This window comes from Pelodiscus sinensis, chromosome 4 (assembly GCF_052426305.1).
Source record: "Pelodiscus sinensis isolate ZL-2025 chromosome 4, ASM5242630v1, whole genome shotgun sequence".
In the NCBI taxonomy this organism is placed as follows: domain Eukaryota; kingdom Metazoa; phylum Chordata; order Testudines; family Trionychidae; genus Pelodiscus; species Pelodiscus sinensis.
The window spans coordinates 115,869,870-115,896,250 of record NC_143055.1 but is presented as its reverse complement, the minus strand read 5'-3'; the positions used below and the strand labels follow the sequence as shown (position 1 = coordinate 115,896,250).

The 26,381-nt window shown below is 42.3% G+C and overlaps 1 long non-coding RNA gene across 1 annotated transcript in view; it reads left to right on the top strand.

The window, feature by feature from the left end:
- Positions 1-26,381, top strand: part of LOC142829538 (uncharacterized) — an 87,469-nt gene that overhangs the window by 55,394 nt on the left and 5,694 nt on the right. The window contains exon 2 of the long non-coding RNA XR_016349489.1: positions 17,890-17,926. This is a non-coding gene — a long non-coding RNA (uncharacterized LOC142829538). The remainder of the gene's footprint in view (positions 1-17,889; positions 17,927-26,381) is intronic.

Sequence of the window (26,381 nt, the reverse complement as noted above, 5' to 3'; positions counted from 1 at the left end):
TCCTGACCAAATTACAGTAGAAGTCCAGGTAGTATAATGTACTGAATGGCATTATTGTAGTGTGGCACTATACTAAAACTTCCCATCAATCTATGGCCTAAGGAGAACGACACACAATATTCTTCATTTCTTTGGAACTAAAGATGGATGAAAGGACTAAAATTCTGATCTACATCTGCATTTGGATCACTTTCAAGTTCATTAGTTTATCACATCAGAGTTTTGTTTCAGTCCATTCGATAGATTGGGCTCGTGCAATATTTGGACCCAGATCTGGATTGTAGACATCTCTGAAATTTTTGAGATGCCTAATTTTGATTCAGACTTGGAACACACTCTCCTTGAAACACTATCAATGAAACAGATATTTGCAATATCAGGGTTAAATGAGCAAAGAGATAATTATGTTGTCCTTATTTTTCTCTATCAGGAAAGGGGAAAAGAAGAAAAGGTATTTTTGGCACAGAGGAATTGAGATTGTTGAAATCCAGATGGGATAGGACGTATGAAAGTACGGAGTGTTCTGCTGAGAGCCCATGTGCAGACTTGAAGAAGTTAACTCAATGATTCTCAAACTGTGTTGGATAGAACCAACTGGGTCAGGACCCAATTTTAATTGGTCACCAGGGTTGGCGTTAGACTTGCTGGGGCCTAGGGACAAAGCTGAAGCCTGAGCCCCACCAAAATTCAGTGGCTTCAGCCCTGGATAGCACAGCTCAGGTTCAGGCCCCCTGCGGGATTGAAGCCCCCCCTCCCCCCACTTCACAGGGTGGAGAGGCTCAGGTTTTGGGCACCCTCGGGGACAGTGGGGTTTGGGCAGGCTCAGGCTTCCATCCGCCCTCCTAAGGTCATGTAATAATTTTCATTGTCAGAAGGGGGGTTGTAGTGTGATGAAGTTTCAGGATCTCTGCACTAACTTATTCCTGCAGTCATTTAGTGCTGAGAATGAATAGGGCCCTCTGTCAGTTGAGAACTGTTATCACCAGACACTGCATGCAGAAGCATACAGGTAATTAGGGCAGATGTGAATTTGTATAAGTTGAGTGTTAAACCTGGCAACAAAGGAAGGCTATCTGAATTACTGCAGCCATAAAATGTTGTTATCATTTATTTATACAGAACCAGAAGTGTGCAAAATACTGCTTTGCTTCCGGAAGCTGCTGGCACAGAGTGGAAATGGCTCCATTTAAGCAATGTTTTATTCTAAATGAGGGAGTGCATTCAGCAAAAACTGCAGCATACATACAGAGGGGAAATTACAGAGTAGCTTTTGCTTAGCAGATGTGCATCTAACTTGCAGGAAAAATGTTTAAACAGATGGGCGTTGAAGTATTTGATTTATTCACTTGCATATTGATATGCTCATCTTCAGTAATAATTATTGTGGTTGGACACCCTAAGCACAATCTTTGCCCCATTGTACTTGGGCAGGCACATAGTAAGAGGCAGTCCATTTACCCATGGGTTTATAATTTTTATAGCACCATGAAGGTATAAAGGATTCCATTCCTTTGAGATCAGAGGCCTGCAGCTAGCTACCTGGCTGCTTAGCCCTGCCTGCTGCACCTGAGAAGAGTTGAACTTAATTAACTGATCCTTGAGAGGTAGAAAGTAGACCTGGGAGATTCTAACTTTTCTCAGAACCCTGAAGAGCTAGAGGTTGTATTTTCAAAGGACTGTTTCTGGAATCACTGTAGAAAGGAATTGTCTACCAAAGAAACCAAGTGAAATGAGGTTACTGAGGTGAGTGCTAGGAATTTGGGGTTGCTGAAGGTATGGTTGTGAGGCAGAGACTTGAGGAAGGGACAACTTAGATACATAGACTTTGAGGGAAATGCATGTGATCTTTGATTTCTTCTGTTAAGGAGGAGTTAAAATAAATAACTAAGCCTGCTGAATAGTGGTAGAAATGTAGCCGTGTTAGTCTGGTGCAGCTGAAACAAAAACAGGACTGTGTAGCATTTTCCTTGTGTCCTTTTCATATGTGTTCATTTTTTTAATTGTATACTTTGGTATACAGGAAGTCCCCGGGTTACGTACAAGATAGGGACTGTAGGTTTGTTCTTAAGTTGAATCTGTATGTAAGTCGGAACTGGCGTCCAGATTCAGACGCTGCTGAAACTGATCAGTTTCAACAGTGGCTGAATCTGGACGCCAGTTCTGACTTACATACAGATTCAACTTAAGAACCCCAGGCATCCCCAAGTCAGCTGCTGCTGAAACTGATCAGCGGCTGATTCCAGGAAGCCCGGGGCAGGGGCTTCCTGTCGTCAGCCACTGGTCATTTTCAGCAGCTGCTGACTTGGGGACACCTGGGGCAGAGCAGCTGGGGTGCTGCTGGGTTGGTCCAGTGGCGCCCAGAGCGGCGCTACGGGACCAACCGGCAGCGCCCCAGCTGCTGTACCACAGGCGTCCGGAGCAAAGCCGCGGAGCACGGGGGCAGCGTGACAGCCCAGACGCGCCATGGCTATCCTGCTGCCCTCGGGCTCCGTGGCTTTGCTCTGCTTTGCTCCCCATCCCCCTGGTCTGCAGACCAGGGGGATGGGGAGCAAAGCGGCAGAACACGCGGGCAGCAGGACAGCCCAGACGCGCCGTGGCTATCCTGCTGCCCTCGGGCTCCGCGGCTTTGCTCTGCTCTGCTCCCCGTCCCCCTGGTCTGCAGACCAGGGGGAGGGGGAGCAGAGCAGAGCAGAGCAGAGCGGCGGAACACGCGGCCAGCTGACAGCCCAGACACGTCTGGGCTGTCAGCTGGCCGCGTGCTCCACTCTGCTCCCCCTCCCCCTGGTCTGCAGACCAGGGAGAGGGGGAGGGGGAGGGGGAGCAGAGCAGAGCAAAGTTGCGGAGCACGCAACCAGCTGACAGCCCAGACGCCTCTGGGCTGTCAGCTGGCCACGTGATCTGCCGCTTTGCTTCCTCTCCCTAGTCTGCTGGAGACCAGGGAGAGGAAGGGCCCCGTTCGTAACTGCGGATCCGCGTAACTCGGGGACTGCCTGTATATGGTTGTGACAATTTTCTTCCACTATTTGATCTGAGGAAGTGGGTCTGGACCACGAAAGCTCATCACCTATTAAACCATCTTGTTAGTCTTTAAAGTGCTACACAGTCCTGTTTTTTGTTTAAGCCTGCTGAGAGCAGCTTTCCTCTGCTCTTTGAAGAGTGCTCAAATGGAATTAACCTGGGCTGAGAGCAGGCTCACCAAGAGACTCTTTCCTTTAAAAGCTCTATGTGGTTGACCCTCCTGGCTTACCACCACTAGATGGAATTCACCATTTCCTTTTATTGAACCTACTACTAAATGAAGGAAGAATGTCATGATGATGACACAATATAGGCCACTGCATGATGCTGCTGTTACATTAATTGTGGTATAAAATAAAGAAAATCACTCCCAAACACACACAGTAAAACAAATATTTTAGCTGAAATGGTTTGTTCTTTTTTTCAGTATGTTGCAAAAACAAACAAACAAAAAAATCACGACGTTGTTTGAGTGCTTTGACTTTTTTCCCTTAGTTACATTATGCCTTCCCCCCTCAAAAAAACCTTCCTAAAGCATAGAATGACTTAATTGAAGAACTCCAAAATAACAACTGAGATGTATGTGGCATGTCTGTCTATATGCACCTATACCCACTTATATCTGCTACCATACAAGAAAAGCATGATGAAATGTCATCATTACTAAGTTTGCAAAATTAAGCACACAACTTAGAAAATGTAGGACTGGAGAGGATCTACATAATGTTCCACAGTATAAAGAAGTCCACATCATATATGAGTCTCTCTCAGTGTATGCATGGGTGTATATATTTGTGTGGGGTGTGATTATATGTACGTATATATGATTGAGAGATGGATTAGTAAACCAAGGATAGGTGAGGTGGTCAAAAATGCACGACAAATTAACTTACCACAAGGAATTCATCATTATATGTAAAGTATATGTACAAATTGCACTTTACATATGTGCCCAGCAAGTAGTACTAAGATCATGTGTATCTCTTACGATGTTCATTAAAGGAGACAGGACACCCCATGTGCAATCTAAATGTTGGGATTATGTGACTTTTCATTGTTCAGACATACAACCTTATTATTTTTAGTATCTTTAATACAGTCTGTCTATGTCTATGTCCATGCCTATACTCAACATTATCTATAATATGGAATATATAAAGACTAATTTAAAGAGGGAAAGGTAAGATATTATGGCTTCAAGTGAGGAATAAGCTTCACAAAAAGACGAACTCTTAAACTACAGACATTTGGAGAGTGGTTTTTTTTCCATGCTAATGTTGCTGGTAATAAAAACTAAGGAAGAAAACAGAAAATATTATTATACCATCACTCTTGCAATGTTATGGTTGAGAAGGTATTTTCATTATAACTCTGATGTAGATAGCCAGGCACAGCAGGATGCTCATTATATATATCATGTAGGTGCACAAGAGGTGAGGGAAGACACAAATTCTATCCCTTTGCTTCACTCATGCAAAGACTGGGTAGAGCCTCCATCCAGCCTCAGCACTGCCTTGAATTCAGGCACTGATCCTCTTAGAACTCTTGAGGTGAAAACCACCCCAAAAGTGGTAGAGAGGAAGAGAAACTATGGCTCTTTCCCAGTAGAGCTGGCCCAGTTTGTAGTGCAGTGTGTACTAAGGAGTGATACAACAGGCACACTGCCGATGTGCTGAAAAGCACCACCCAGGATCATGCTCTCATTGTACAACTGCCGTAGTTGAGCCTGAAGTGTTTAGTACTGCACAGACTGCTATTGTCAATAACATACTAAGGTGTGGCGCTCCAGATCCAAATGCCCACATTCCAGGTGGGGCAGTGAATCACAGCAGTAGAGCCATTTGTTTGTTTGTGGAGTCAGTTTAGGATCCGTTTCGTTTTCTTTGCAACAAATGACTGACTTGGTATTCAACCAGGTCAGGGTAAAATATTTTTAAAAGTTCACTGGTAGGAGGCTTTGTGCAGCAGATAGTTTTATTGATCTGAAATTAATTTGTGTCTTTTTACCTTCCTTATTTTCCCATCTCTCTCTGCCCCTCCAAAAAAAATCCAAGTAACTAAAACTAAAAACCCACAGGCTACGTCTAGACTGGCATGATTTTCCGCAAATGCTTTTAACAGAAAAGTATTCCGTTAAAAGCATTTGTGGAAAAGAGTGTCTAGATTGGCACGGACGCTTTTCCGCAAAAGCACTTTTTGCGGAAAAGCGTCTGTGCCAATCTAGACACGCTTTTGCGCAAAACAAATCTGAGCTGTCTACACTGGCCCTTTTGCGCAAAAGGACTTTTGCCCGAACGGGAGCAGCATAGTATTTCCGCAAGAAGCACTGATTTCTTACATGAGATCATCAGTGTTCTTGCGGAAATTCAAGCGGCCAGTGTAGACAGCTGGCAAGTTTTTCTGCAAAAGCACCTGCTTTTGCGGAAAAACTTACCAGTCTAGACACAGCCACAGTGTTTCTTTTTTTAAATGTTTGTCTATCATGTGGAAACTCTAAGACTAGGAAATATAGCTATCTAGTCAGGCCCAGTCCAGCTTCCACTGAAGTCCCACTGATTTCAGCCAAATGTAAGAGGATTGTTAGCCCCTTAATAAAACTCAGTGGGAGTTTTTGGTTGGCCAGCTCCCAGTACCAAAAGGGGAAGGGTCCATGAGAAATCAGTCCCTGAGACTGACAGTCCCCGGGGACAATGGGAAGAGGCCAACACTCCAGCTCAGCCTGATTGACAGGTTGAACAGACCAATGAGGGAATTAGGAGGCTCCATGTGAGCTGTGATTTTTCTGGGTCTGTGTCAAAGGAGGAGCGAGCTAAGAAGAGCAGCAAGAAGAGCAAGCTGTGCTGAGGAGCAGATCTGCAGTGACCAGAGCCAAAGGGGTCAGAGAAGCAACACAAGGAGCTGGAGGCTGCAAAGCGGCATAGTCTGGAGCTGGGTGGTAAGCAGCTGGGACCAGCAAAAGGGAGGAAGAGGCTCTGGGCAGGGAGATGCCACCAGCCAAGAGGCCCTGCAGGCCAGTCTTGGAGAGGGATTGTAACTCCAACTGGGAGAGAGGTCCTGCCACCTAGAGCCTGAAATTGTGTGGTCACTGCCAGAGCAAGCGTGTCCAACCTGCAGTCCCCCCTGCAGCACAGCGGGGGCCTGAGAGCGCGCCCTGGGATCTATAAGGAACAGACTGTGAATTGTCCTTACACTCTGCAAACTGCTGTTTGTGATGTCCCCGTGCTATAGAGCAGGGCTGTGTGTTCTCTTTTAACCTTTCTCATTTTTCCTTATGCTTTTCTTTTTATTCAGTTGCTGTTCAATAAATTGTATTCACTTTGAACTGTATGTAATGATCAGTGGGTCAAGATGGCATCCAGTGTAAAGAGAGCACCCCAGAGTGGGGACACCCTAGCCCCTGCCCTAAGTGACTACAAGGTCGGGGATTATGCCCCAGAAAACCTGGGCCCAGCCTTGTTATGATTTCGAGGACTTTGCTACTCAGGAGAGTGGAAGGGGAGCCCCCAGGGCCAGGGAGGCCTTTGGGTAAAAGGAGTGGGAGTGGGGACTCAAGTCCTTTCACTGGTCCATTTCACCGAGGTAGTATTGAAGCCAAGGAAGTTCCCCACGATAGCAGGACCATTCCCTCGCTTACCCGAAGTTGGATCATGTCACTAGAGACCTTTTAAAAGGCGAGCAACTGAACACACCATCTCAGAGGCAGCATTATAAACCCACTTCTGCATAGCCTGTTGCATGGTTGTTGCTTTATGGACTTGTTCTTGTGAAAAGTTAGAGATTTTTACAGGAGCTAAATGTCCATGAGTTAGGTGCATGAGTTCATGAGTTGCTCAGGATCTTACAGTCTGAGCCCTGAATCAGCCAGCCACTGAATAGATAATAGAAGTGCAATTTGAACCAGTTGCAAGAGACACATGTTTGCAAGATGTATCACATTCAGAAGAAAAAAGCTCTAACATATAAAGGTTTTAAGGATTTTATGGTCTGATCCTGTACCACTGAAATCAATGGGAAATTGACTATTGACTTCAACAGGAGCAGGGACTTTCAATCCAATGCCATGCCTATCATTTTATCATTTATTTTAGAATAATTTCTTGTGGATCTCTGTACTCATGCACATGCATATCATTCCTCCATCTGCTTCTTTAGGATGTCAGCATTAATAATTTGGTAATGCAGCCTCTCTTTCCATTCATTTGTGCTATGTAGATGGAATAAACAGATTCAGAAGCCTGGGTGCAATATAGTTGTATTCAGTTGTACGTGGCGCCTTGGGGATTATTCTAACAAAGATAATTGGATTAGAAATGACTGAACTGAAAGGAAGAGAAGGTAGGGGTGGTGGGGATTGAATCATTTTGAGCCCTGCAGCATTTTGGAAAGACTTAACCCTAACAGCTGAAGTGAAGATGATAAATCACATGTCAGTTCTGACCAATCAAGCAATGAAATGGCAATGGCAGCAAAGTGTTTTCTAGTGTGTCACTTTTTTTTAAACATGCCTTGTAATATAATTTCATAAGTACAGCTGATGTCGCTTTGGGGGTTGCAGGACTCGTTACAGGCGCTGTTTTTCTCAATACTTCACTAATTACACACACAGCTTCTTCAGAGGGGGAAAAACCCATGATCAAACAAACCACACCTTTAAAGACACTGTTTTTCTCTGTAGAGGGTGTGTGTGTGTGTGGGTGTGTGTGTGTGTAAGAGAAATCAATTACTTCCATTGTCTTGGTGGCCTTATTCACTGCTGTACAACCCGCTCCCTCCACAAGTTCAATTAAAAGGTCAATCATATTTTTAGGTAGATGCTTACGTGAAACCCTATTGTTGAGCAAGGGCAAACACAGCAATCAATGTTTTTTTCATTCTGCTGCTGTGTGAACATCCAATGACAATGATTAAAATAGAATGATTAGAAAATCCCCATTTTAATTTTACAATTAAAAAAAGCAAATTTATTTTTCTGATTTAGGTTAATAAGACTGTGGTGATAAGCTAACACTGAAAGTTGTTGAAACTTTTAAAATTCTGATGCATTGAAGTCAGTGGCTAAACCTCCATTAACTTACAGAACTACAATGAGGCTAGCACTGAATACGTCTGAAAAGCCCACCCCTAAAAGTATGAGTGTAAGAGGTCCAGATTCGTATGTCAAGCAATCACCTGTTTTATTGTGCCCTCTGTCACCTTTACAAACCCCAACAGTACATGTTCCTTACGGTCACGCTGGACAATAACGCCCCATAGACACTCACGTGGGCTGGGGCACCATTGTGCGATCTCCGACGGTGGAGTAGGGGGACCCGGGCCCGGCCACTTTCCCGAGTCCCGGCCCAGGGCTCTAAGGTAGGGAGCCTAGCTCCCTAACCTAGCAAATGGGGGAGATGCCCCTAAACACGTTTGCTCATGGGCTCCGCAACCCCACCCAGGTCCACTTCCTACCTCTGCCGTCCGAATTTTCTCTCTCTCTGGAGAGGGGGGTGGTGTGCTTGCCCAACCCTGGTGCCCCCCTCCTCCTGCTGTCCCCCCCTTTTACTTTCGGTGTCCGCCTTTTCTTCCCCTCTCTAGCGCTCGATGGGTGACGTCATGCCGACCTCTGCATCCACCCTCCCCCCTTCCTCGCTCCCCGGCACTGGTTCGACATCACGCCGTCTCGGCATGTGACATCTTCCCCTGGTGCCATGTTCATGACCGTTCTCAGGGCTTTCTCTCCAAGCGCAGCCCCTCCCCCTTCCATGAGCAGGGCTTCTAGATCTGGACCTGCCACTTCCCGGTCATGGCGGGTGTTGGCCAGCCTCAGCTTCTGGAACTCCCCCGGCCCCGGGTAAGAGCAGGATTGCTTCACCCCGCCACACTGAGAATAACAAAGAGACTGAGAAAAATCAGATTAATGAATGGAGGAGGTCTTCACATAGATGGCATGTGGGATTTTGGTGACCCACTGAGGGAAAATGTGCAGCCCATCATGTAACAATAGCCAGGCTCCCTAGTAACCTGAGCCTGGGTGGGATGTGTGTCCAGGTGACACCTTGGAACCCGGAAAGTGGGCAAAGGGACAGGTGGGGCAGCCTACAGGCAGAGACTAGTTTGGGAGTGTGTGGGGCTCTCAAGGGGTTTGGAGCAGGATGGGGGCCCAGAGTCCTTTCTCCCCAAGATGGGTTGTACTGTTTCCTCCTGGTTCCTGTGGTAACAACAAGATTATGCTACACTGTATCCCTGTGAACCAATAACCCTTCTGTTCTACCTACTGGCTGAGAGTCACATCTGGCTGCGGATGGGGATGCAGGGTCTGGTGGCTCCCCCCACTTCGGTGACTGCTGGAGAAGAACGGTATTCAGCATAATTGGTTCGCTTTAGGGCAAACTCTCTGTCTTTGAGAGGAGATGGCTTTACAGGGCTGTTTTTCACCGCAGTTTGTCATCCTTGCTTCACTATTGTGAATCATATGGTGCATTCTGTCTTCCCTTTCCTGGCTATAGTTGAACTTGAGGGAGGGGAAGTAGCGTACATGTAGGTAGAAATAGTTGAAGCGCCAGCATTTCATATGTCCCAGAATGGAGGGAGACATTGAAGATAGGGCAAGGCCATAATTATTTGAGCCTTATATGGGGATTTTCTGTCCACTTCCCCATGAAGTGGATGAAGCAAGAGCAGAGGTAGCTCTTGCCCTCTGGCTTCAATATCAGATGTAGACCTGCTTCACTGTTGGTCACCTTCTAAGAAGGATTTTTCAGAGTGGGGATCCCTTTTGTGCATACAGTTACTAGATTTGTGTGTGTCTGTGTGCGTGTTAAGAACAATGATCTACCTCTAATGGTTTATTGCTGAATGTATAGCATGTTTTTTTCAGTTCCCTATAATAAGTATCTAGAACTTTAACAATGTACACACAAAATATTTAATACCACTTAGTGGGGCAATACAGCCTCCGCTAGATTCCAGCTTCAACTCGTATTACTGATGATGAAAATTATATGTATACCCCATTGGTAAAGTGATACACCATGTGGTAGTCATGGACTTCAGACACACAACATGGGTACATATCCAGTTTTCAGTCACCTCTGCAAGGGATTGGGGAGAACATATGTTTGGATCCAGGGTTCTGCTTTAGCCCACTATAAAGGTTTCAGGTAAGAGCTTACTGTTAATTTTGGATCTGGATTCCGGTTGAGATTTCCAACACTTGATAGTTCCTGGGCGTTTGTCACAGACCCACGTCTGGAATATGCACAAGTCTTTACTGTAAACTAGATTAGGAATATGTAACACGTTATTTTTCAAAGAAGAGAACTACTACAAAAGCCCATTTTTCTATATACAGTTCATATTATTTTGCTAGATACAGTACATGTAATTTTACAACCCCCTCTCTAACGGCACACCTTTACTGCTGATTTACAGAAATGCCTTTATGTTCAAAATGAAATATGGACAAATCCATACCATGTTACTGAAAGTCACATCTGGTTGACCAAGTCTGACCAAATAAAAAAATAATTAAATTCCCTGCCCTAGAGAGTGTTAATCAAGTGGGAGGCTATTATGTTTTGCAGCACATTACACTCAGAGAAAAGGCTTGGTACTAAAATCTAAGATTCTTTAATTAAAGTAGGAGTAAAGTGCAAATTTATTTTGTACCTTAAAACCACTGACATCCTTTGAGTTGGTGGCCTGTATCAATGATTGTTTGCTTCCAGCTGGCACCTATAATTACTGTATTTCCAGCTAACTATGTTTCCAGATTTATTTAGCAAGTGTCGTCTCCCGGGATGACATTCAGTTGTCAGTAAAGACATTTCCTTTGTTGCTATATTGTTACTTTCTACAGGTTTTTTTTAAGACATCTACCAGTACAATAGCTTGAGCCAAACACAAGCGAAATCCTTGCAATATGCTCTTGTACCCATTCAACCATTTAAGCTTTTTAAAAATTAAAGCAATTTCCTTGTTTAGAGTGAGAACAACAGATCTTCAAAATGTGTGCTGCATGCTGCCTGTTAACCTATGACATACTGTACAGATTGCGCCACAGTTGCAATCTGTACAGTATGAATCTCTTGCTGGAAGTCAGTTGTTTTTGCTTTACATAATATGGAGACATTCCTAGCGGAGCAACTCTCTTCATAATTTTGGAAAACGCCACTCTTTAATCAACATGATGAATTCTTTACATTAACTTGCCCCATGGACTGTAAAAGTATCACATGTCTAATATTGTGTGCATGCCAAGTTAGTAATTATGAGAAACTATTTGAATGTTTTTTTCCCCAGATAGTCATATTGTTAACATATGTTGACAATATAAACACAAATGGTGTGCAAATAATACCGGGTCCATGTAGACATGGCTTGTGACCAGTGCGTATGAGGCAACTGGTATTTTAAATGTTGGTTTTCAATTGGGTGTGAGAGGTAAAGTGTGGTCTATGGGGAACCTAGGGCCAATTCTTACTCTGCCATAGCTAGCCCTGTGCTAGTCAGATTCTCAAAGGTATTTAGGTAACTAACTCCCACTGAAATTTTATATCTTTGAGGATCTGGGCCTTAGTTTTTCTGTGTTTCAGCTTCTCACCTATAAAATGGGGGATAATATGTCCCCACCTCAAGGAATGTTGTGACAACAAAGCCATTAAAGATTGTGAGGAGCTCAAATGTTATGGTAATAGAGGATATATCAATACCTCAGGTATCTCATTATGATTTTTCAAAGCTATAATACTTGGTCCATGTTTATTCACCTAACAAAATGACCTTATTTTCAAAATCCTTTCTCCTAATGTCCATTTATAAAGTTTAGTGGTATCTCATCATTCACAGTTAAAGAAACATTTATATTGTAGGAACTGTGCTGAGCTACTAACCTATACTAAACTCTATCAAATGATAAGGCAGGCACACTATGAAGTCTTTTGTGACTTGGGCCAACTGCTAACTATTTTCAGCATACTTAAGAGGATGGGGATTTTCAAATATTCACATACAATAGAAGACCTGTTTACAAGGTTGCTTTTTAAGACGTTTTGAACATGAAGTCACTCACACCCCAGTTTAGCACTTTACAAATCTTCAGAGCCCACTGGCCCAATTTAAGGAAATATGGATCAAATCCAGATTATAGCGCCGAAGCAAAACTTTAGGGCCAGGAAACTAATTCTGGAGGTTCCCTCCCACCCAGTGGAAGAGACTTGGAATTAGAACACTCAGATCAGCACAGTAGGAGCAACAATAAAAGTTAGTGTATTTCAATGGAACAGAGAAAAGTAACAATAGGGAGACCTGGAAAGCATTAAGTGATGAGATGTGTTCAACTACTTTAGTCCAATGGCTAAAGAAAGTAAAGAGGGAGCTCAGGTGTCAATGGGCCCCTGCTTTCAGATTTTGGTGAAACACCTAAGGGCATGTCAACATAGTGCTTTAGTCCACACCAGCTGGTGTGCAAATTCTAATGTGCACTAGTGAGTTGTGCATTGTCCTGTTTGGATCTTTTTGGTGCATGTTAAGTTCCCTACTGTAAGTACTGTCCTTTCAAACTCTTAGGCTGGCTTTAGCTTAAATTGTTGAGTGTTCATGTTTTTTTAGAAAAAATGATTTTCTTGTTTTACGCATTATTAGGTGAAGGCTTGCTTGCATGCTGCCAGTAAATTAATTAATTGCTCAGTAATATAAATATTCTCTACTCAAATGGCTTCTTACATTGCTAATTAGTTTAGCATCAAATGACCTTACTATATTTGTACATAACAATATCAGGCTTTCATTCAGAGACAAAAGAGTTGCAAATATCCCTATTAAACAGTTGAGAAACAACAAAGGTTTTCACGTTTAAATAGAAACATGAGTTGGGAACTAATCAATAATGTCTGTAAAGTGTTTCCCACCATAAATGTTAAAAGCATCAAGATGTCTGTATTTACAACAAAAAACAGTTTCAGTAAGTATTTCTCTAATCTTTTTTGTGTGAGGTTTAAACTTACTTTCTTTTCAAATAAATTTGTGGTGCGGGTGCAAGGAGAAGGGAGTTAGAATAGATTCCCTTGACCTCTAGATTTATTGCTCTGATAACATAACCCTCCATTCCTCTAAAAATCCTATTTTCTCCTAAAAGTGTTCACATATTTTCTGCTGCTTTGCTTGCTTTTGGGAGCTGGAAGGAGAAATCTTTTGGAATTTTTTTATTAGCATTAACATTCTGTAACATAATTAGCTAAATATGTATATTATAGCTCCAAGCGTCCTCTTGTTAATATTTAGTAAAAGTGCAAGTTTGTAAATGCTTAGAAACATCCATTACTTTTGCACCGGTATAGAGATCTCTCTCCCACACTTTCCCACTGTTGAAATCTTCCTGTCACTAATATCTAAGGGTATGTCTACACTACCCCGCTAGTTCAAACTAGCGGAGTAATGTAGGCATACCGCACTTGCAAATGATGCCCGGGATTTGAATTTCCCATGCTTCATTTGCATAAGCGGGGAGCCGCCATTTTTAAAACCCCGCTCGTTCGAACCCCCGGGCAGCGCGGCTACACGGGGCACGAACTAGGTAGTTTGAACTAGGCTTCCTAGTTCGAACTACCATTACTCCTCATGAAAACTAGGAAGCCTAGTTTGAACTACCTAGTTCGTGCCCCACGCTGCACGGGGTTCGAACGAGCGGGGTTTTAAAAATGGCGGCACCCCGCTTATGCAAATGAAGCCCGGGAAATTCAAATCCCGGGCTTCATTTGCAAGTGCGGTATGCCTACATTACCCTCCTAGTTCGAACTAGCGGGGTAGTGTAGACATACCCTAGGTGACAAATCCTCTCTGAATTTCCCTGCTGAACATTATTATTGGGTATGAATACATCTCAAGTTTTGTATTCATCTCAAGTTTTGTGATAGAACAGCACACCATACAGAAAAATCATCCCTTAAATATGTTTATAACTACTTTACCTTTCCCCAATATTTCACGTAGTGCAAGTTTACCCTTTCATAGGATTTTTTCCCCCTGCATGCATTTTTCTAGGGCTGGTCCTTGAGAAGAGCAGAGAAGAGCAACTGTAGTTAAGTGACCACTTTATGGGCTGCTTTCTCCTACCATCTCTCTCTGTTCTCCATCTGATAAAGTACTTTTAATTGCGGTGATTTCATGCCCCCCTCCCCTTTCCCAAGTTTTCCCCTTTCTTATTGCTGCCAGCTAAACAAAGAGAAAACTTACCTTATGTTTTAGTAGATAAGTAGGTAAGTGTTTTTGAAACTGGAGCTAAATGATCTTTTCATGGAAATAATAATGCTTACCGTTTTTATCACACTTAAAGCACTATATAGATATCAACTAATTACACCTCTCAGGCACCCTTTCAAGAAGGTGGGTGTGAGCTAAAGAGCCTGCCAGTGCCGGAGGGCACCACGCTTACTGGTAATTTGTATTAAATTACACTCAATTGTCAGGCCATTTGAATCCCAACTTTCTGACCTTTTTAATCTATATGTAAAAGGTGTTATGTAACATATCACTGGAAAACTAATGTACTGATCCTTGTTCTTGCATGATGTATGTATGACGTGTGTACTGAGAGTTATAGATATATGTGGGAGGGACTAACATGTTTAAATCAGACACATCTGGGTGAGTTGGTAAACAGCTCTGTCCTAGACAAGAGTGACCAGCTGGATTGTCAAGCCGAGTAAGAAAAGGTCTATTAACATATTAGGTAAACAAAATGGGAGAAAAGATGACTTCCTGCAGGGAAGAGAAACTTTATCAGAACATAAAGACAAGAGACTTGAACCTCAAGTCATAAGTAATTGAATCAATTGAATTGAATCAATTCAATATCATATATTACTGAGGTGTTATATAAAGGTTTTATGAAAATATCTGGCAAGAGTGCGAAGCATATGCACCCAACATTACATAAGGAATTATGATTACTCACTGATATTAGGCTTTACATTCTGTGCCCATCAAAAGGAGAAATACCTCTCTCTCAGACAGGAAAGACCGTCACAACTACTATGTGTTTTCCAAGTAAACTAATCATGCTTGAATCAAAACAATAGAAGTCCATTACAAGCGGACGGGAAGCCCATAAAAAGGGCAGAACAGCATGAAGTCATCCTACCACTTGAAACAAGGTAATGGAACTTTGGTAAATGTAAGCTAAGACAGAACCCATCTTTGGCATCCATCGCTAGACAGACACAAGTTGCCAGAACTCTTGAAAGCTGAAAAAGCTGGGCACTTCCACCACAAAGGGTGTAGTTCAAGCCTCTGGAGACTGAACATAGGGGAGCTGCTTAGACAAAGATTTTTCATCTGAGAAGATAAGGGAAGCCAGCAGTTTATCCTTCTGTGGAAGGCCCTTTATAGGAAAAGTCAGCCATGGCTGGGCAGAGAATTTCCTCAGCAATCAGGCAATCTCAAACAAAGCCAATACTTTCCTAGGTTATTTTAGAGCTTTTAAGGTACATGTTTTTGCTTTTATTTTCTTTATAACCCTGTCAGGACTGAGCCCCACTCTGGCACTCCGAGTGCAGAAGGTGGGGGCCTGCAAAGACTTTTAATATACTTTGCCACTCAGGTACTGATTACAAAAACTTCCCCCATAATCACAAATACACAGATTTTGGGGGGGGGGGTTGCTGCCACCATCAAGTGACTTTTTTTATCCCTAAAACCAGGGGCAAACACTTGAATTCTCCCCCAGGGGCACGTCAAGCTCTTTTGCGACAAGAGAGCTGGAAAGAACAAACAAACAAGCTGCAGTCTCTGGTAGCTGACCTCTCAGTCTGAGGCATGCAGACACACAGACAGACCTCCTGCACCTTCCAGAACACAAGAATCAAACCATCACCTTAAAAAGTGATTTTTAGTACAAAACAAAAGATATACTTGATTGCTAGATGTTATAGAGCAACCAAGGAAAACAAATTGAAATACAGAGAAAATCTCTGGAAACAATGTTTAGATGGTAAATGGGAAGGGAGGCATAGATTCACACAGAGCAGTTCAAACCAAACCACCAAATAAAGAAAATACCAGATTGTGACTAGATTCTCTTTCTCTTTACTAACTTCCAATCTTTTCTTGGTTCAATTCACTTCCATGCCCTGAATTCCTTGGAAGCATTGTAGTCCTGCCTGGGTTTAAATCATTCTATGTCTCTCAACTCCTGGTTTAATTCTCCCACACAAAGAAAGCAGGCAAGGTACCTTATACTATTCAAATTTCAGCATTTTATTCCTATTGGTCCTCTTGGACTCTGGCCAACACCCTTACTAGCGACCTGAGTTTAATCCCTTAGTCGCTGGGTGCTGGTCAGCACTCCTCCTGTCCATTTCAAACCCTTTCTAACTTCATTCCTTTCATTTGGCATCATTTAATCTTATTTTCCAGGGTTCATAAATTCATCCAGTTTTTACTATAAACGACTTTAGTGCTGTTTGAGGGGAAGAGTTTGTTTACCCTAGTTAATAAGCTGTAATATGCTTTGCTCTCTTCAAATGAGTCATTAATCTTATTATCTGAGTGATCCAAGAATGGACTGGACAATTCAGGACACATTCTCTTTTAGGGAAATTTTGGGACTGGGAGTGTGGGGTTACCTTGCTAGTTGTAACCAAGGCTGATGGAAGCCAGAATAGGACTTTGGTAATGTGGACAGGCTGTTCGGCTCAAAGGTGCTGAACAAGGGCTGTCTAGCACACAGGCACTCTAGGAGTATGTTTACACTACCCCACTAGTTCGAACTAGCGGGGTAATGTAGGCATACCGCAATTGCAAATGAAGCCCGGGATTTGAATTTCCCGGGCTTCATTTGCAAGTGCGGTATGCCTACATTACCCTCCTAGTGCGAACTAGGAGGGTAGTGTAGACATACCCTTTGTGAATTGTGACTGCTCCCTGGATCCACCTCCAGCCCTTCAGAAAGTTCATGAAGATAACAATTCATATTGAAGAATCAGGGGACTCCCTTTCCACTACCTACACCCACATGCAAGTGGACTTTCCTCTTCTTTGCTTGAAGAGAAATGATCTTGAACTAACAGGATTTCCTTGTGGTATTAAAAGGAATCAATGACTTAAAAATGAAATAGGAATTTTTTTTATTGATTGATTTTTTTGGGGGGGTGGTGTACATTTTTAGGCAATTTTATTCTAGTTGTCTGATCCAGTAAAGCACTTGGGTGTGGATGTAACACAAAGCACATGTGTAGAGTCCTCTGAAATAATTTAATTCTAATGATGTGCTTAAAAACACACACAAGTACTTTGCTGGTTTGGGTCAAGAAGGAGGGTTCATATTCTTCCTATTGGACTGCTTTCTATTTTTTTTCAGCCTATATATTTAGAAGCACTTGTGCAAAAGTGTGTGCATGCAGTTTGAGTAAGCATGTCAGGCACTGTGCAAATGCAACGCAGCTGCATGAAAGTCTGGGGTAGGTGTGTACCCCCATGTACTCTTGTGTGCCAGTCCCCACCTTGTGCTGAATCTTTCAGAGTTAGATCTTTCCCTCATAAAATGTGCTTATTAACAGCTTTAAAAGGCAATGTATTACCTTGCTGAAAGGCAATTTCAACAGTATTATTAAATAGCATCAGACAAGCTCTGTTAATTTTTCTCACTCTGGAAAAGCCTAGCTTGTATGTTGACTTGAGTTTATTAAATTTCATGAGCAGAAAGACTCAGCCATTCATTGTACATATATCCTTACAGACATATGCCCGGGGATCTCATTGTAAGTATTTTGGTAATCTCCCTGCTTGCATCTCACCTTTCAAGTCATTTTGTAAAGCTATGAAGTCCTGGTATTTTGATCTGGAATTTGCTGGAATAAATCTTCTATTTGACTATGGCTTTTTTTTTCTTCATAGAGTAGTCCAAGAACAAGCCAATGTCCTGGATTTCAAGGTCAGTGTAGTGGTGACAACGTATTACTTTGGGCTGGTGAATCCTTTCAGCTTCTGAAATGTTAAAACTGTGTTCTAATGTTCCTGAAATAACGACATTGTTTTAGCAAGTCCAGTCTAAAAGCCATCTGGTTTATTTGAATCAGCCTGTGTCCATGGCAACATGGTTCTTTTACTAAACTGGTATTGGATTCCAATTGCCTGACTATTTCTTTGCAAAACTAGGGTTTCTTGCAATTTTGTGAAAAATTGTTGCCACTTCTCAGCCATGTGTTCACCCTGATATTGCTCATTGTCACTTTACTATCTCCTGCCTCCCCAACACTGATTATCTGTTTACCCAACAATTCAACTCCATGGTCAAATCAATTTATGTGTTTTCCCCTGCACTGTAGTTTAATTAGAAACAAGGCTTTATGTTAGCTTGCTGCTGATAGAGGTACAGGGGAGAAGGTTTATGGGAACCTGTCCACATTATTTATGTAATGTTTCAGTATTACCAAGCAGCTGATGACACATCAGTCATCAATCCAAATCCATGTCCAGAGAGACACTAAAACTTTAGTGCTTAACAGAGCTCGAAATACCCACCTGTCCCTCTAGCTATCCTGCAATTAGAAATTGAGAGAAAACAAACTATTCTGCAGAAGCTGTGAATCCAGTATTATCCTTCACATTTCATAATGGGTTCTGGTGCCAACTCTGTTGTTGCTGATATTACTGGTCCTTAGGATTCATCAGTTCAGTAGGGCAGAGTTGAGAAAGCACAGGAAAACAGGCACTAGAGTTATTGACTATGGAGGGACAGTCGTATTTACATGCAATACATGATTTCTGTGGAAAAAGAAAATGAAGTATACATGTTCCCAAAAGGCATGTATTTTTGTTTTAGAGTTTATATATGAACTTTTGCTAGTGTGTAAGACACATTTCTATTGGGGTTTGGTTTGATTTTTTTGTTTAAATGACGGTTTTACTATCCGTAAAAATGAATGTTATGAATGAAGTAGTAGCACTTTAAAATAATATTCTTTTCTTTTTCAGGTCTTATTTAACCCATTCTTTCCCCATCATGGTACCTGAAAGTCTTATTAAGTAATCGTCTGGCTTCAGTCATAAATGGCTTTAATTTTCATTATAAACTTCATTACGGTGAAGTATAATAAACAATATTGTGGATATATTGCACTACATGGTATTAACATGGGAATCAAATTGTATTTCATAATATTTAGTTATAGTCAAGTATGTCTTTCATCTTCAAACCTTTTTAATCTGTTCCCTGTGAACTAGTTTGTTTTTAGACTTAAAAAGGGATAATGTTCATAGAAAATAGAGGGGTAGGTGGAAGAAATGACTTTACCAATGCCAAAAAGGAAATCTATTTCAGCTCTAACATAAGAACTAAAATTAGCCTAGTTCCTAAACTTGTACTCCTGTAATAGTTTAAGTCTCCAGTCCAGTAAAGCACTCAAGTTTGTACTTGAAGCTGAGGCATGTGAATTGTGTAGCTGCAATTGGTGTAAATGCACCAAATTTCAAAATAGATTCAAGACAAGATACGCAATTTGCATAGCTCAAATTGCGTATCTTATTTCGAGTTTAGGGTGCTGTGGAAACGCACTCTTCATGTGCTGTACCTGGTACTAACCCTAGAACACCAAGAATGGACCAGGAATAGGCAGAGTTGGAGGGCAGGAGATAAGTCTCCTTTTTCCCTTTATAAAAAAGCAATCAAATCACACATACACCCAAAGACCTAAGCAGGTCCACAGCATGAGCAGAGCTGGCCGGAAGATTCTGTTTCATTTCACAGGGCATGATGGATGAGGATTTAGACTGAGTTTTGTTCCAGTGTCAAATGAAGCTGAGAGCAGAGACCTGAACCTTTGTGTCCATGGTACTGAGCCAATGTCTTAACCACTTGGCCAGTGGCAGGATAGTTCAGGCTGGATATTCCAGGTAGCATTGATGACATTTCTGTCTGTTTCCATGACACATTTTTGGTTTCAACAAGAAAATATGTAATCGAAAAGTTTTTGAATAGTTCTGATTATAAGTAGGCAACTAACCACTTCAGCAACCTGAGATCATTAAAAAAAAAAGTCCTTCCCTGACAGGGGTTTTCTTCATCCCCCAGTACAGAGTCTTAATTTTACACTCACCCTGATGTTAACAGACTAGCATGTATTGAGTAGGAACAGTAATCTAAAAGGTAAGATGATGAAATTAAATAGTGCACAAGTAAAGCACTAATGGGACAACATGAGACTGAAAGAAGCCTTTTGGTTACTGGGTTGAATTTATGGGAATGGATAGAAATAGACCATCAGGGTAGAGCTTTTAAATACAGACCCTCATTAAGTCTGCAAAACCTGAGTTTTGTACTTTTGTTGGCTTTAAGACACTGTGTGAGAGATACTTGTTCACCATGTTTAGAATGTATTCTTTTGGATTCCAGGGTATGGAAAGATATAATCTGTTTGGTTAGAGATTTATCATTGGTATTTGTTGATGGCAGTTTTTCTGGAATTAATGAGAAGATCCTGTGTGGCAATGTGTATGGCCATTGAGTAAAACAGGTTGAAGCTCCTAAATCCAGGACTCTCTGGTCCTGCAATGTCTGTGGTCTGGCAGGATCACAGATGTTGCTAGACTAGAAAGCACTGCACCCAAGAGTGCAAACTGGTTGGGAACCCAGCAGCGGGGAGCCCCACCATTGGGACTGGCAAGGCCCATCCTGGGGAGCCCCAGCTGGGCGTGGCACAGTGGGGCAGCCATAGAAATAGGAAACTCCAGCTGGACGTGGCACAGTGAAGCAGCCATGGAACCCCATCTCCAGGAAGGCCTGGCTGCATGTTACTGAAGCTGGGCTGTGGCAGCTGGGGAGCTCAGTCCCCAGAGAGCCCCAGCCAGCTGGCAGAAGGGGCCCAAGCCCTATAGCAGCAGGGCTGGAGTGGAGCTAGCTGGAGGGAGGTGCAGTGGCCTGGATGGCCAGTGGCAGGGGCCCTCCACTGATCTGGCAAATTCCTTCATTCGGGAATGAGTCAGGTCTCAAGGATGCTGGACCAGGGAGATTCAGCCTGTATAAATGCAAGCAGGATAAAATGCAACAGGAAGGGGCTTTTCATGGTGTGCATTTAGCAAACCAGAATCTCAGCAACGTAAGCTGCATGAGTCCATTGAGTTCAATGGCTCTGTGCTAATTTACATCTTGTGAGGATCTGGCCCAAAGAGTTTGGATTTGGAGGGATTCACCAATTAAACTTTTTGCTCTATCCACTTCCCCCGCTGTTCCACCACAACCCTGGTGACATCATAGGAGTTGGGTTGGTCCTGATAACATCTTAGCAGCTGGCATATTTCCTTACTAGCATTAGAAAAAATGTGATTTTTTTGTATGTGTGTGTTTTAAAATGCTTCCTTTCTTATGGTGCAGAATATGACTGCTCTATCATCAGGTGGCTGATCTTGATTAAACTCTTTGTGGTAACAGCAATGTGATTACAACTGCTGGTGGCCATCAAATGAAGAGAAAAAAATCTTGCATTGTGGAGAATCACTTTTTCTCAAAACCCAATATCTTTTTGGAGAAAAAGATTAGATGATGATATACAGGGCTTTTATCATGCAAAATGAAATCACTGTTGTCAGAAAAATACACATTTAATAACACTGGAGGAAACCCTATTAAAGGCAAATAGTTTACTCTATAGTAATGTCTTTTCACCTTTCATTGCATTTTCTCCACTTGGCACAAAAGAGCTTGATGCTTTTAAGAGGTTTTTTTTTAATGTAGCCAGCAAAATGGATTTTTCAATATGCCTTGATTCTCAAAGGTTTTAAGGATTATGCTAAACTACAGCAAACTGTAATTTGTAGTCTTGGCAAACTGGGAGCATTACTTTCTTATAGGAAGATGAGGGCTGGCTGGCTCCATGACTAAAATGATGCATTTCCATCTTGCTGGTTCTCATTTGAAACATCAAGGAAAGCTCATTTGGTGCCATATTTGCAGACTTGCCATTGCTGAAGTTCATAATGGAGCAAGTACACTGATCTTCTAAAAGTGAGTTTGATTATATAAATGGGGAGAGAGGCAAAGGATATAGATGACAGAATACTAATCAGTCTAAAAATTACTTCCACTTCTGGCTGTGTATCTGTGTGGTCCCAGAGGTGTTTATGCAGTCAGAGCCCAATGCACCTACTAAAGCCCTAGTCCAGCCACCAGTTGCATGCTTTCCAACAGCCCATCATCCTTTCTGATCCATTTGCCACTGGCCTATATTTTGGAGAATTCCTCATTGCTTGGCTATGTAGCACAAAAATTGGTGAAGTATACAAGCTAAAGATGAGTGGCGGATTTGGATAAAACACAGTCCTGGAAGCTATCCAGTACAGTGAGGCAGATTCAGAAGAGACATTATTGCCAAGAGAAACATCTGCTTCTAGGGCTCACTGGAGAATGGGTTGCTCAGTAATGTGAGGGGGCAACCTTTAGGTACATAGGGGTTGTGTGCATTGTGAATATGTGGGAATGCAAGCTACTAAAGAGTTGAAAGGGAGCATTGGAAGCTATATAGTTAGTCACAAATATTTCCAAAGAGCTAAACTGTGCCGAATATTGTGCAAGCTTATTGGGTTGGGGGAGGGATAGAAGAGAAGCCTTCCTCTCCCCCTTGAGTCCTATATGGAACCCAGGTAGAATTAGAAGCAGGCTAGAAATGAAAGTTTGAGTAAAGAGGCATATGGAAAATGGTTCTCTTCTCCCATGAAAACTTTCATGACTTCTAGCACTTTCCTGTTCCCCATTAGGATGAAAACAATATCTGAAAACTGGCTAAGGCCCTTGCATGGTATGGAAAAGAATGAGGTTCAAATTTTGGATTAACATTGGGCAGAGTAGGAAATAAATGTGGGAGTCGGAGGTTCAACTTAAGTGCCCTAACTACGCAGGCTATGTCTAGACTACAGAGTATTTTTTTTAAGTGGCCTCTTTTTCAAAAAAACGTCACCTGCGTCTAGACCGCCGTCATGTGCTTTTGAAATTAAATCGTAAGAACACGGCAGTTTTTTCAACAGTGGTAAACCTCATTTTACGAGGAAGAACATCTTTTTTTCAGAAGAGCTCTTTTGAAAAAAGGCGTTCTTGAACACAAACAGAGCTTTTTCGAAAGAAAGAGTCCAGATTGCCTGGTGCTGTCTTTCAAAAAAGCAGATAGGTATCTGCTTTTTTGAAAGTCTTGTGGCAGACTAGATGATCTCTTTCAAAAGAGGCTTTTAGTTTAGACTTAACCTTATTGAATAGTCTGGGATGGCACTCTCTGCTTTTGACCAGAAATTCCATTTTGATTCATAGAACCTTTCTCTGGTGAATGCTTCATTTGAACAGGCATTCCTATGAAAAGTTTTGGAGTCAACTGATGCCTTCCAATGAAAATCCATTTTGTTGGAAAATTCCCAACCAGCTCTAGGTCCTAATAGCTGCTCACATCTAATGCAGGCTTTGGACATTTTATTACAGCTACTAAACATGAAGTAGTAAAACCTTTACTGAAATTATACTGGGATGCATTCATAGTCAAAATAGCATAGAGGAAATCAGATCATACTTCGCATTTGTTTCAAAAGGAGTTGCATCTGTTGATTCAGAAAATTAAAAAAAGTTGCTGCTAGACTGTCAGAAAATGGAAGGAGGCTTTTTCCACGGAAAACTTCAAGGATTTAGCAAAAAAAATTTAGATTTGGAAATGCAACTGGGGAGCCTTAAGGGAGTTATGGTCCTGGTAGCTCACGATCCCATTCTCTTCTCTAGGTTGAGCTCTGTGGCTGGATTACATCTTTGCGCCAGTGTCTTGCCGCATGATGAGGGGAGGCTGTGCATGAGAGTAGTTGTATCATTGTGGTGCATCATAGGAGATTAAGTCCAGCTGTGGAGGCAACTACAACGCTCCAAGAAAAGTGAAAGCATTTCAGAGTTGAAATATTTCAGTTTTAGCTAAAATATGTTCTTTCAAGAGTTCAGTTTTTCAAAAGTCTAAATATTCCATGGAAAGTGACTGCTTTGTGCAAGAACTTTAATTTTTGCCAAAGCCAGTTTTCTGCTTTATACTTCTAAGACTTTGCTAGAAGATCAAAGCCTGAACCAATCCTCCACACATGAAATTGCACCATATCATGCAGAATCGATTGTTTTAGTCTGCAGGGCAAAAGAAAAACGTATTACACAATCCTATGATGAGACAGGACTTTTTGCAGCTCTGTCCCCATTCAATCATGTGTATATGAAACAAGCTATGTCAAAATGTGAATGTTGCAAAGACAAACACCGCAGAATTAAGATTGTCTCTCTGTACAGGCTTCACTTGAACCCCTTTCATATACATGTTATGGTTAGAGCTCTGTGGAGAACAATAATTCATTTTGGACATTGTCAGTGTTGAAACCAAATTTCAATGTTCTATAACAAACACCTAGAATTTGAAAAAACCACTACAGCTAGTTCTAGCCTTACATTCTTGGCTTCCAGTTCCAGTCTCCCTTTGCCCCTATCCCTTTTTTTTGCCCAGTCATACCATTTCCTGTTGATATTTCTTGCTCAGCCAGTCCTATTCTGCCCTTCTGGGCTCTCTGTTCTCTCTCTCTCTCCCCTTCATCTCTTATTGCCCACCTTTCCTATCCTACTTGATCCCAGTTTACGTATAAGACTCTTCATCCAATCTTTAATTCAGTCTGTTTTTCCTGGCCTCCATAGCCCATCTCCCAGGCTCTTTGCCCAACCAGTGCCTATTCTCCACCTGCATCAGTTTTTTTTTTCTTTCCACTTACTGCATTTCCCCTTTTCCTCACTGGTTCTCAATACAAGTTTCTTGCCCACCCAATCCTGGTTTCCCTTCCCTTCATCTTCCAGGAAAGGTCCTGGCCCTTCTGCACTCACAACTGACAGATTCCTTTTCCACGCTGCCTGGGACCAACACTGAGAGCAAAGGAAAGCTGGGTTATTTGCTCTCGGTTCCCAATACTAGCATGGCCTACACTGCAGTCTCAAGAAAAATTCTGCCCATCCGCACATCCCAACATACCAAACTATCGGATGCCTTCAATGAATATGTACAAACTACTGCTTTTCAAAGGCTTACCACCATTTGGGCAGATTTGGACAGATTTATATGGGGTCAACCAACAGAATGTCCCTAATATGTAAGCTACCTTCCTGCCAAATTTCTAGCCTCTGCTCCAAAGCATAGTAGAACCAAAGCATCTCAAATACACAGTAACCAGAATTTTCAACACTGGTGGAACATATATTTCTCTAGACTCATTTTTTTAAAAAAATTCAACCTTTTTGGCTAAAAGTCTTCTCCCCAAACTCCAATGTTTTTCAGGTAAGATTGCAGTCTGAATGGCCCAAGTTTGGCAAAGTTAAAAGCACTTGAAAACAGGGTCCTCTAATGAGAAGTGTTGAACAACTTTAATAATCAGGGCCGGTAGCACAGCCTATTATTGTATATTCAGCGCCGGCCCGAGCCATTTGTGTGCCCTGGAAGTGCGGCGCCACCCCAGGGAGTGTGGTGCATGCACAGCCCTGCCCCCGGGTGCATGGCGCCCGTGCGCCCCGGCGCATACATGGACCCGCCCTCACCCGGTCAGGCCTCGCTGCATGGCACCCTCTACAATGGGGCGCCCCGGGCAGTAGTCTGGTCAGGCCGTACCTTGGGCTCGATTTGTGTGTATGTATGCATACCCTTTTGGTTATACAGTGGTAGCGAGGACTTTTAAAACTGTTGAAATGGATAGCGATTATCTAAACTATATGGCCATGTGTATCTTCTAGTTACAAAATTCTTAAGAGTGCAGTTTGCAAGGAAATGTGATAGCGTTGTTCAGTGAATTGTTTTAAAATTATGATCTGTATTAACTTCAGCATATCTTTACATCTCCATTAGGGAGAAGTATTTTCTACAAGACTTCCACAGGCAGAAAAAAATCAAGCTGAATGTTAATTTTTATAGTCCTGAACTTGATCAATCATTTCTAATGGGAGATAATATTTTGCTCATATATATATATTCTTTTACCTGAAGGTTTTTTACATATGTTACATAAGCCTCCATTGCCACTGGGTTTACAGGAGCTGGAAGTAAACTAGTCCCATGAGGTTCACTTGGCCATAGAGGGAGAAGGAGGTTGATCAGCTCCCTAGATATTGAAAAAACCTCATCCCTTGAATCTTTGCAAATGAGGCCTGAGATTCATGCATGCTTCAGATTTCAGATCAAATGCTTAGCTCCACTTGGTGTGTGGCTACATGGCACTAATTGGCATAGCTCTAGTTCCATCTAACTGACAGGCTAGATAAATAGTTTGCCCGTGTTACTGATCGGCGAATGGAAATGATGGGGTTGGCTTTTGCTGTTGCACTGCTTTTGGCATGTAGGTTAACTCATTTGCAT